The sequence below is a fragment of the Cucumis sativus genome, unplaced genomic scaffold (assembly GCF_000004075.3).
Source record: "Cucumis sativus cultivar 9930 unplaced genomic scaffold, Cucumber_9930_V3 scaffold108, whole genome shotgun sequence".
Classification (NCBI taxonomy): domain Eukaryota; kingdom Viridiplantae; phylum Streptophyta; class Magnoliopsida; order Cucurbitales; family Cucurbitaceae; genus Cucumis; species Cucumis sativus.
This window is the reverse complement of record NW_022279515.1, coordinates 103,869-113,210: the sequence shown is the minus strand read 5'-3', so window position 1 is coordinate 113,210 and position 9,342 is coordinate 103,869. Positions and strand designations below refer to the sequence as shown.

Below are 9,342 nucleotides of genomic sequence, written 5' to 3'. Positions count from 1 at the left end.
TTGTCTCTAGATCGAAATTTGGAGTTATTTTTTGTGATTTGGTTTACAAATACATACATTCATGTTTCTAATTATGATTAGATTGTTTTCTGCTTGCAACATTTTATTGTTTAGCTTGTCTTTGATCTTGAACTTACTATTATGTTGATTTAAATTCCATTTTAGCCTTAGAACTTTCAAAACATCCATTTTAATCATCGAGCTTCCAAAACGTAGCCAACTAACGATTTTAGTATTTTGTAAATTATTTTATCAACTAATATTCATTTATCCAATACTCATCGGTCATTTCTGCTATATGTGATTGGAATATATCTCATAGGAATCATTTTGAAAGTTGGGAAAAGATGGAAAATTTTAGGGACTAGAACAAGAATTTGTTTAATATTTTTTGATAGGGTGAATTCTTGCAATTTCCTTGTAGTATATACATAATTTTTTCTCTCATTTGGCAAATTCATTATGCTTGAAAATTTAGGTGATTCATGAGCTAGATAAAGTAAACAACGTATGGAAGACGATCTTTGTGGCTTGTGAGGAAGACGTGGAGGAAGCCTTGGTGGCCGTACAAAAAGGGATATGGACTTTCAACGTTGAATGGCTAATGATGTATAATGAGACCAGAAGTTGACCTGGAGGCCCCTCAATTTGCTGAGTCCCTATGAGAAACAAGGTCACCCTAACTTTCAGTTTTGAACAAGCAGCAGCCAGCCATTTCGTCCTTGTGTAAATCCACTCTTTTCTCAACTCACTCTAATTTGGTACATAAACAAACTCTGATCGCTCCATCTCTATATTCATCAGTACATAAAAGACGATAAGTTTATTCATGGAGAAAGTTGGATGTAAGTATGTTTTAGGAATGGTCCTTCATTTAGTAACTTTGGGAATTGTAAAAATGAGGTAATGAAGTTCTATCAAGTTGAATGTTCTTGTTTATGTTGGATGAGACTGATTCTTGGATACCAGAATTAACTTGAAGTACGTGTTTGAGTTCCATTGGAGTGATTAGAGAAAAAATGTTCCTTTAAAAAGGGTAATTTTTTTATGTAACTTTCTTTTTATTAAAATTGCTTAAAATACAATTTGAGAGTATTTCAATAGCTTTCAAAGAGTTGTCAAACACTTGTAGTTTTTTTAAAATAACATATTTTCAAAATTAATTACTGTAATAGTTAAACAAAAGATTCTTTCCCTTAGAACTTTTAAAGTTTGTCTAGTTACCTCTTAAACCTTTCAATTGTTTAATAGGTCTTTCAATTTTATGTTTTAAGTGTCTATAAATTTTGATTTTTTTTTATTTGTTAGATATAAATCTGAAGAAATGAATAAAGTAGATTTGTAAGTTTAAAATAGTTTAAAAGTTGAGAAATTAAATTTGTAGTTTAAAAAGTTGGAGTAAATAGTTTGTGTTAAGTCGGGTTGTGATATTTTATTTATTTATTTTAATAATAGAAGAGAGGGAGACGAAAACTGCAAACTGAAGGGAGAAGAAGCGGTGGCTGACTTTGTATATTTCTCCTTTCTTTTCAATTTGAGAAAATTTCTTTGCAATTCACTTTGAAAAGGAAATGAATATTTCTCCCTCAGACTTATCTCTCTCTTCTTTTCAATTTTTTTGTGTGCTTCTCACAGTGTATGCATAATCTCTCTTTTCTTCCTTCTCTTTTCCTTCTCCAATCAACTTCACCACCGTCTTCCACCTACACCGAACGTCAAGCAAATTTTTTCCTATCGTCGCATAACCGTTAGCCCGAGTCACTCCAGTTCTGTCACGCCATGTATGTTTAGATCTGAATTGTTCGGTTATTTGTTGCACCGATCCGTCTCCGTTAGAATTTGATTCTCCACAATTTGGGTAAGTTATGGAATTTACATATAGAGTGAATTGAATGGATTAAATTGTTTGTGGAAGTGATTGATTTCTCTTCAATTATGTTTAGGTCGGTTCGTTGCACTTTAGTTTGAAAAAGAAGCTTAAGTAAGGTTATAAGGTAAGGGATTCTCTACTACTGGACTCACCTATAGTTTTGAATTGTGCTGTCTGTATAGTTACCTCTGATTGAGTAAAGATGTCAAAACGATATATATACATATGGATGTAGACTTGGTGTTGAATGTATACTGTGAATGACTGAAAAAAAATATATATATACATGGATTGATGTAGACTTGATGTTGAATGCATATTGTGATTGTCTGGGAATATATATATATGTATGGATGTAGACAGGACGACAATTGTAGATTGTGTTTGTATGGAATGTGGATGTGAACTTGTGATTGTCGTTTAGATTGGGTGTAGGTTATACTAAAGTAGGGCTGTGTACTGGTGAATTGAAGGTGTTATAACTATATAGTTTGATTGACTGATGTATTGATATGTTACTGGCGGACATTGGGCTCAAGTGAGATAGGTTGACTATTAGGGTGTTAAGTGAAAGGATTATATGTTGAAGTAGCTGGACTGTACTATGAATGAGTGTTAAGATGTTTAGAATGGATTGAGGGGAAAATTGTTAGATTTTATTGGGTAGTTACCTTGCGGGTGTCCTACGGGATCACCACCTGATATGTGCATCCTTCGATAGCACTAGACTGATATGTGCATCCTTCGAGAGCATTAGACTGATATGTGTTTCTGCAGAACAGTAGACTGATTTATGCGTCCTTTGAGGTGTTAGACTGATTATGTGTATCCTACGGGATCACAAGACTGTGACTGTGCAGGGTACCCCAATAGGAAGTTAACAGTTTCTTTTTCCCCTAATGGACCAATAGTGGGTCTCTTATTGGGTATGTTTATACTCATCCTTTCATGTTTAACTATTTCAGGCAAAGTAACAAAGGAGGTAGACCGACGAGGGACAAGAAGGAGACGTGATTGCCATAAGGGAATGTTCTTCAAATGCTTTCGCTTTATGTTTCTTGTTTTTCCTTTGTACATGAGGTTGTTTAAAAATTTTGTGATGGAACTGAGTTTACGAACTGTTGTTTTGTAAATAGTACTTTTAAAGTTTTGGTTATTTGAAATAGGGCCCGAACTTAAGTTTGTTTTCTTTGATCGTATGATTTCAAGTGAATTTTACTATAATTTGTGTCAATCAAGGTCTCTTTGTCCAAATTAATGACTTCAACTTAGTTAGAAAAGTTGGATCGTTACAACAAATTTTAAGTATTAATGTAAGAATTATGTACTTCATTATAAAGATCGATAGTTTAAAGTTTTTTTACGATAATTTACATGGAATTACACGATCAGTTACCACTATCAATAGAATCACTTACAAATATTAACACGATCGTGTACCGATAACAAGACGATTGTTTACACTATTCAATACGATCACCAATATCATATGATCGTGTACCCATGTCAACACGATAATTTATTTTAATCAATATTATCATTTACCGTTGTTAAATGGTCGTTTATCACGGTTAATAGGATCGTTTAATGTATATTATTTCATTGCACGATCGTTTACTTATTCTTGCATTGTGTTTAGTATTATCATTTTGTACATTTCATTCTTTTATTCAGTAATAAATGTATATCTATGTCTATCTATTTCTTTCTATCCCAATTAAATACTTATTATTTTTTTTTTTACAGATTATAATGTCTTTTCCTATTGTTGTTTTGTATGGAGGTCAATGGAATGGATGTAATATTTATGAGAATTACTTAGTTGCTGAAATTTTGGTAGATGTCCGAGTCAGCTTTAATTCTCTAGTTGATTTAATATGTGAACAGATTCAATTGGATGGATAAGTAGAATTATAAACATGACCGTTCATTGAATACTAGTTGTCATATGCAAGCTTCTTCAACAGTAATTGACAGTTGCTTGATAGATGAGTTCAGGTTCATGTTTACTGATCGTTTCATTCCGAAAGCAATTGTGCATAAGGCATGTACAAATCTTGGAGTTAATATAAGTTAGCAGAAAGCTTGGAGGGCAAAAGAACACATAGTAAAGATATTAAAAGGTGACACAGTTAAATCATACATGTTGATTCCAAGGTTCTTTGATAAATTGGTTGAATCTATCTCAGGTATAATGAGTTTCATATATAGAATGATGACATCAAATTGTGTAGACAGTGTAAATTTAGTTTTTAAAGATCTTAGAGAACTACCTGTAGCTACCATGCTTAGTTCAATTAGCTAGAGATGTATTGCAAAAGTGGTTTGATGAAAGAAGTAAAGCTACTTTTACAATGAAGAGTTGTTTGACTTCTTGGGCTGAGAACGTGTTGCATTTAGAATAAAGTCAAGAATTTTATTGGTAAGGTTTTTTTTTTAATGTTTGTATCTCATGTAGATATAAATAGACTGCTATTTTTGTCTATCGATAGAGAAATATAACAATTTATGTGTGCTTGTTTCAGATAGATAGAGATAGATAGTTATCAATGTCTATTTGTCTCTATTTGTGCATGCTTTTTTTTTTTTTAATTTTCTATATTTGTTTTATGTATTAGGTTGATCCAATTAGTATGACTAAATACAAAGTAATGGATGATACAAAATGATAATGTGATTTATTTATATTGGTTCTAATTTGAAATATTCAAATTTATTTTGGAAATTAGTATAATTAGTATAATATACAGTGATACATTATAATATAAAGTTTATATGTTAATGAAACTTTATTATCTAAATTTAATTTAGTTATGATTAATTAATAGTTTAGTTTAATATTATTTAATTAAATTTGATTTAATTAAATTAATATAAAACTATAAGGTATTGGAGAGATATTCATTCAATAAGATTTAAATGAAATATTAATTAAATATGATTTAATTAATTATTAACTAATTGATTAATGGTTAATTAGTTAGTTGATTTGAAACTTCTATTAATTTAATATTTTTTAAGTTAATAGAATCCTATGATTTTCTCCTATCCCGTCTCCTACTCAATGAAAGAAAGAGAGTTATAAATATGTAGAAGAAAAACAGCTTTTCTTAACCAAAATTTCTTTTATGCAAAATAGATTGTAACGACCTAATTTTCGAATTAAGCTGAAGTTATTACTTTAAGACTAGATTCGTCCTTTAACCATAAGACTTTATAATTTAAAAAAATATATTTTTTAACAACATTAAAGAGTTTTTATTCGGGCTCTATTTCAAATAAAATTTTGAAAGTGTAAAAGTATCGATAATAAAGAAAGTTCAAGAACATAAAAGTCGTTCAATCATGAAACCCAAAACAGTCTCAATTACTAAAGAAAACCAAAATAAAAAAAAATATAAAGTATAAGCAATTTGAAGGACATTTCCCTATGGCAGTTTCGCGGAAAAAGATTAAACATAAAAGGGTGAGTATAAACATACCCAGTAAGAGACCCACTACTGATCCTGTTAGAAGAAAAATAAAATTGTTAACTTCCTATTGGAGGTGCCCTTCACTTTAAAAGTCTTGTGATCATGTAGAAATACACATAATCAGTCCAATGCCCTAAAGGACACAAATATTAGTCTAGTGCTCTTCAGAAAGCACATGTAAGTCTAGTGCTTTCGAAGAATGCACATGTCAGTCTATTGCTCTCGAAGAATGCACATGTCATTCTAGTGCTCTCGAAGAATGCACAACAGGTGGTGATCCCATAGGACACCTGCAAGGCACACTACCCAATCGACAAAGCTAACAATTTTCCCTTAGTCCGTTATAAACATTTAATCAATCCATTCCTAGTATAGTCAAACTACTTCATCATTGTAAAGCCCCAAAGGTAAAAATATATATATATATATATACATTTTTTATTTTTTATATATTTTTTAATTTAATTTAAATAAAAAGAAAGAGAAAAGAAAATTCTTTATTATATATATTCTTCTTTTTTTTTCTTTTTTCTTTTCTTTTTCTTTTCTTTTCTTTTCTTTTTCTTTTCTTTTCTCTTCTCCTTCCTCCCGTTGCGCCCTTCCCCTTTCCTCCGTTCGCAGCCCAGAAACGCACACGACCGAGACTTCTCTTCTTCCGTTTCTCTTTCTCTTTTCTTCTTTCGCCCAGCGCCGCGACCGACCCCATCCGTTCGCAGCAACCGCCGACCTCCATTCCTCTTCTCCTTCCGTTCGCAGCAAGCCGCCGACCATCTCCTCTTTCTCTTCTCCTCTCCGTCTCATCCAAACCCAGTCCTCACGCGCCGCGTTTCCCCTACTGAAGCCGAACGCCCGATCTGCCGTCTCCATCTCCGGTTCGCGAAGCAACCTTGCAGCAGTCGTCCCGAGCGCCGATCTGCCGTCTCCATCTCCGGTTCGCGAAGCAACCTTGCAGCAGTCGTCCCGCGCGCCGATCTGCCGTCTCCATCGCGGTTCTGTCTCCGTCGAAGCCACGGTTCTGCAACGTCTCCGCCGTTTGTCTCCGTCGACCACGCTCCCCGCTCACAACCGCCGCTCCACCTGCTATCAACGTCGGCCGACTAGTTGCTGTAACCGTTCAGATTTACTGTAACCGTTCAGATTTGCTGTAACCGTTCAGATTCGCGGTCTGTTCGCGACGGTCTCCATCCGTGAAGCCCAGCCGCCACGTTCCCTTTGGCCGACGTGACCGACCCACACTTAGGATTTTTGCTGCGAGTTCGACATTCGTGCGTTGAGGTGTTGGGAGTAACGTTAGGCTCCCTTACATTCACAACCCGTTTGTGAATTGTTGAAGGTTCAGTTCGCCAATATATCGGTGAGTTGGAACTTACGTTGAGGAAAGTAAGTGACATATGTATCGTGAAAGTAATTGAATTTTGTATTGTTATGCTTAGGATTGTTTCGAGGACGTTAGTTGATTAAGGAGCTTCCCTAACTTTGAGGTAAGAGATTTTTACTGGACTCACTTATGACTGTGAATTGTATGTGTTAAATGTATAATGTGGATTGACTGAAAATATATATGAATGCATATGAATTGAAGTAGACTTGACGTCGAATGTATATCGTGATTGTCATGGAATATATATATAAGTGTGTGTATGTGGACAGGACGAAGATTGTAGATTGTGTTTGTATGAGATGCAGATGTGAACTTGTGATTTTCGTTTAGATTGGGTGTACGTTACGTTAAAGTATGACTGTGTGCTGATGAACTGAGGGGTGTGTTGACTGTATAGTTTGATTGACTGATGTATTAGCATATTATTGACAGACATATGACTGAAGTAAAATAAGTTGACTGTTAGGACGTTGAAAGAAAGAACTTTGTGTTTTGAAGTAATTGAAAGATGGATTGAATGGAATGAGGGGAAAATTGTTAGATTGTATTGGGATGTGTACCTTGTAGGTGTCCCACGGGATCACCAATTTATTGTGCACCTTCGGGAGCATTAGACTGATATGTGTTTCTGCAGAACACTAGACTGATATGTACGTCCCTCGGGGCGTTAGACTGAGATGTGTATCCTACGGGATCACAAGACTGCGACTGTACAGGGTGTCCCAATAGAACGTTAACAATTTATTTTCCCCTGACGGGACCAGTAGAGGGTCTCTTACTGAGTATTTAAATACTCACCCTTCTTATGTTTAATTTTCAGGCAAAGGTAATAAAAGCGGCAAACCGGCGAGGGGCAGGAAGGAAGCGTGACTGCCATAGGAAATATGTTGTTTGCTTCCGCTTATGGGTTCTTGTGAGGTTTAAGATGAATTGAAAGTTTGCTTACAAACGTTTATTGTAAATAGTATTGTTTTTATGTTTTCTTAAATGTTTGAAATTCAGGCCTGACTTAAAGATGTTTTTAAATTAGCTTACGTTTTGTTTTATATTAATCAAAGTCTTTTATTTGTAAAAAAAATTAATGACCTCGACTTACTTAGAAAAGTTGGGTCGTTACAATCATATCATCAATCCAACTTAACACACTTACGTTCAATCTATTCAATCTATCACAAAATCAGTTGATACTATAACAACACACCAGACAGTCAAGATATATATATATACATAACACCTTTCTCAGTTTACAAATACATTATCCATCGTATCTACTTCTATACTAGTCTGGCATAATATACATTTGTCATCATATCTACTTCTACATATTTGGTAAACCATACTAAGTCCAGAGATCCAAACAGTCAACACATTTCAAAACTTTCAAAGAGTCCAGTAATAGAAACCCTTACTTTAATGTTACTTAAATTTCTCGAACGAAGGAAACCTAATACTAAGAATATGGAACTCAATTACTTTCACAATACTTTCTTTCATTTAATTTCCTCAATGTAAATTCTAGCTTATCAAAGTATTGGCGAATCGAACTCCAACAAATCTACAATTTAGTTGTGAATCCAAAGAACTCAAACGCTAACTTCAAGAATCAATTAACAATTTAACTAATTATCCAAAACTACAACCCAAGGATAATTACAATGTAAAACCACCACACTCACCAATACAACTTACCACAAAAATCCCAAAAATTAGAGTAAAATGGGGGCAACAACTTCGAATAACTGGAATCGACGCGTGTAATAGATCAGATCTAATCAACAAACGAAAAACAAACTTCAGCTTACAACCCATGGCTGGAAGGTGAAGAGCCGCGCGACGGCACTTCAACAGACGTGACGGGCTCAGGTCTGGTCGACGGCTGCTTCAATAAGTAACAACGCCGGTGAGATGATAGGTCAATCGGTGACGCTCCTCGTCACCTGGAGCAGAATGTGGTGGCGCGAACGTCGAAGGAGCTACGCGCGAATGAATCACAGCTTGGCTGGAAAACAGAGGTGAGACGCGATGCCGAGAGTTCGAACTCACGACGAACGGTGCTTCGGCTTCAACGGAGACGAAGGGATCGGTGACGGCGTGGCCGGCTGACGTCCAAGAGTAATATAAAATGGCTAAGGGAGGCAGGCGGCGGTGGGCACGGGAAGAGGAAGAGTGAAGGAGAAAGAGATGGGGTTGCACGTGAATCAATAAAGAATTGATATTTTAAATTAATAATAACATTAATTCTATTATTATTATTTAACCTTTAGTATTAGTATATTTTTTCATAAAAGCCCCTTCACTTCCTGCTAAATCCACACCACAACCAAATTCCTTAAAATCTTAATAAAATTTTAAAAATTTAGCTTGAGAGAAATACCTTGATATTGGGGGTTTACATAGTTTCTCTCTAAATTTTTTTTTCATTCCAATTGTTTTCCACAAACCAATCTCATCTTCGAAGATAGGAAGGTCTCCAACGGGTGGTGTCCCCAATTCGGTGGATTATAGATTCAAAGACGTCAACAAGAGTCAGTTCTATGTATCTTTTAATTTAAAAGCATATTTAGTTCTTTATTTAGAACTTTGATTCTAAATATTGTCAATGTACTGGTATTTTGGAA

The 9,342-nt window shown here is 34.6% G+C and overlaps 1 long non-coding RNA gene across 1 annotated transcript; it reads left to right on the top strand.

Moving 5' to 3' along the window:
• The first annotated feature begins 6,572 nt into the window (after window positions 1–6,572).
• On the top strand, window positions 6,573–7,770 carry LOC116405476. The gene is made up of 3 exons (XR_004218612.1): window positions 6,573–6,697; window positions 6,777–6,824; window positions 7,545–7,770. It is a non-coding gene; the product is annotated as an uncharacterized LOC116405476 (long non-coding RNA).
• The last annotated feature ends 1,572 nt before the right edge of the window (window positions 7,771–9,342 follow it).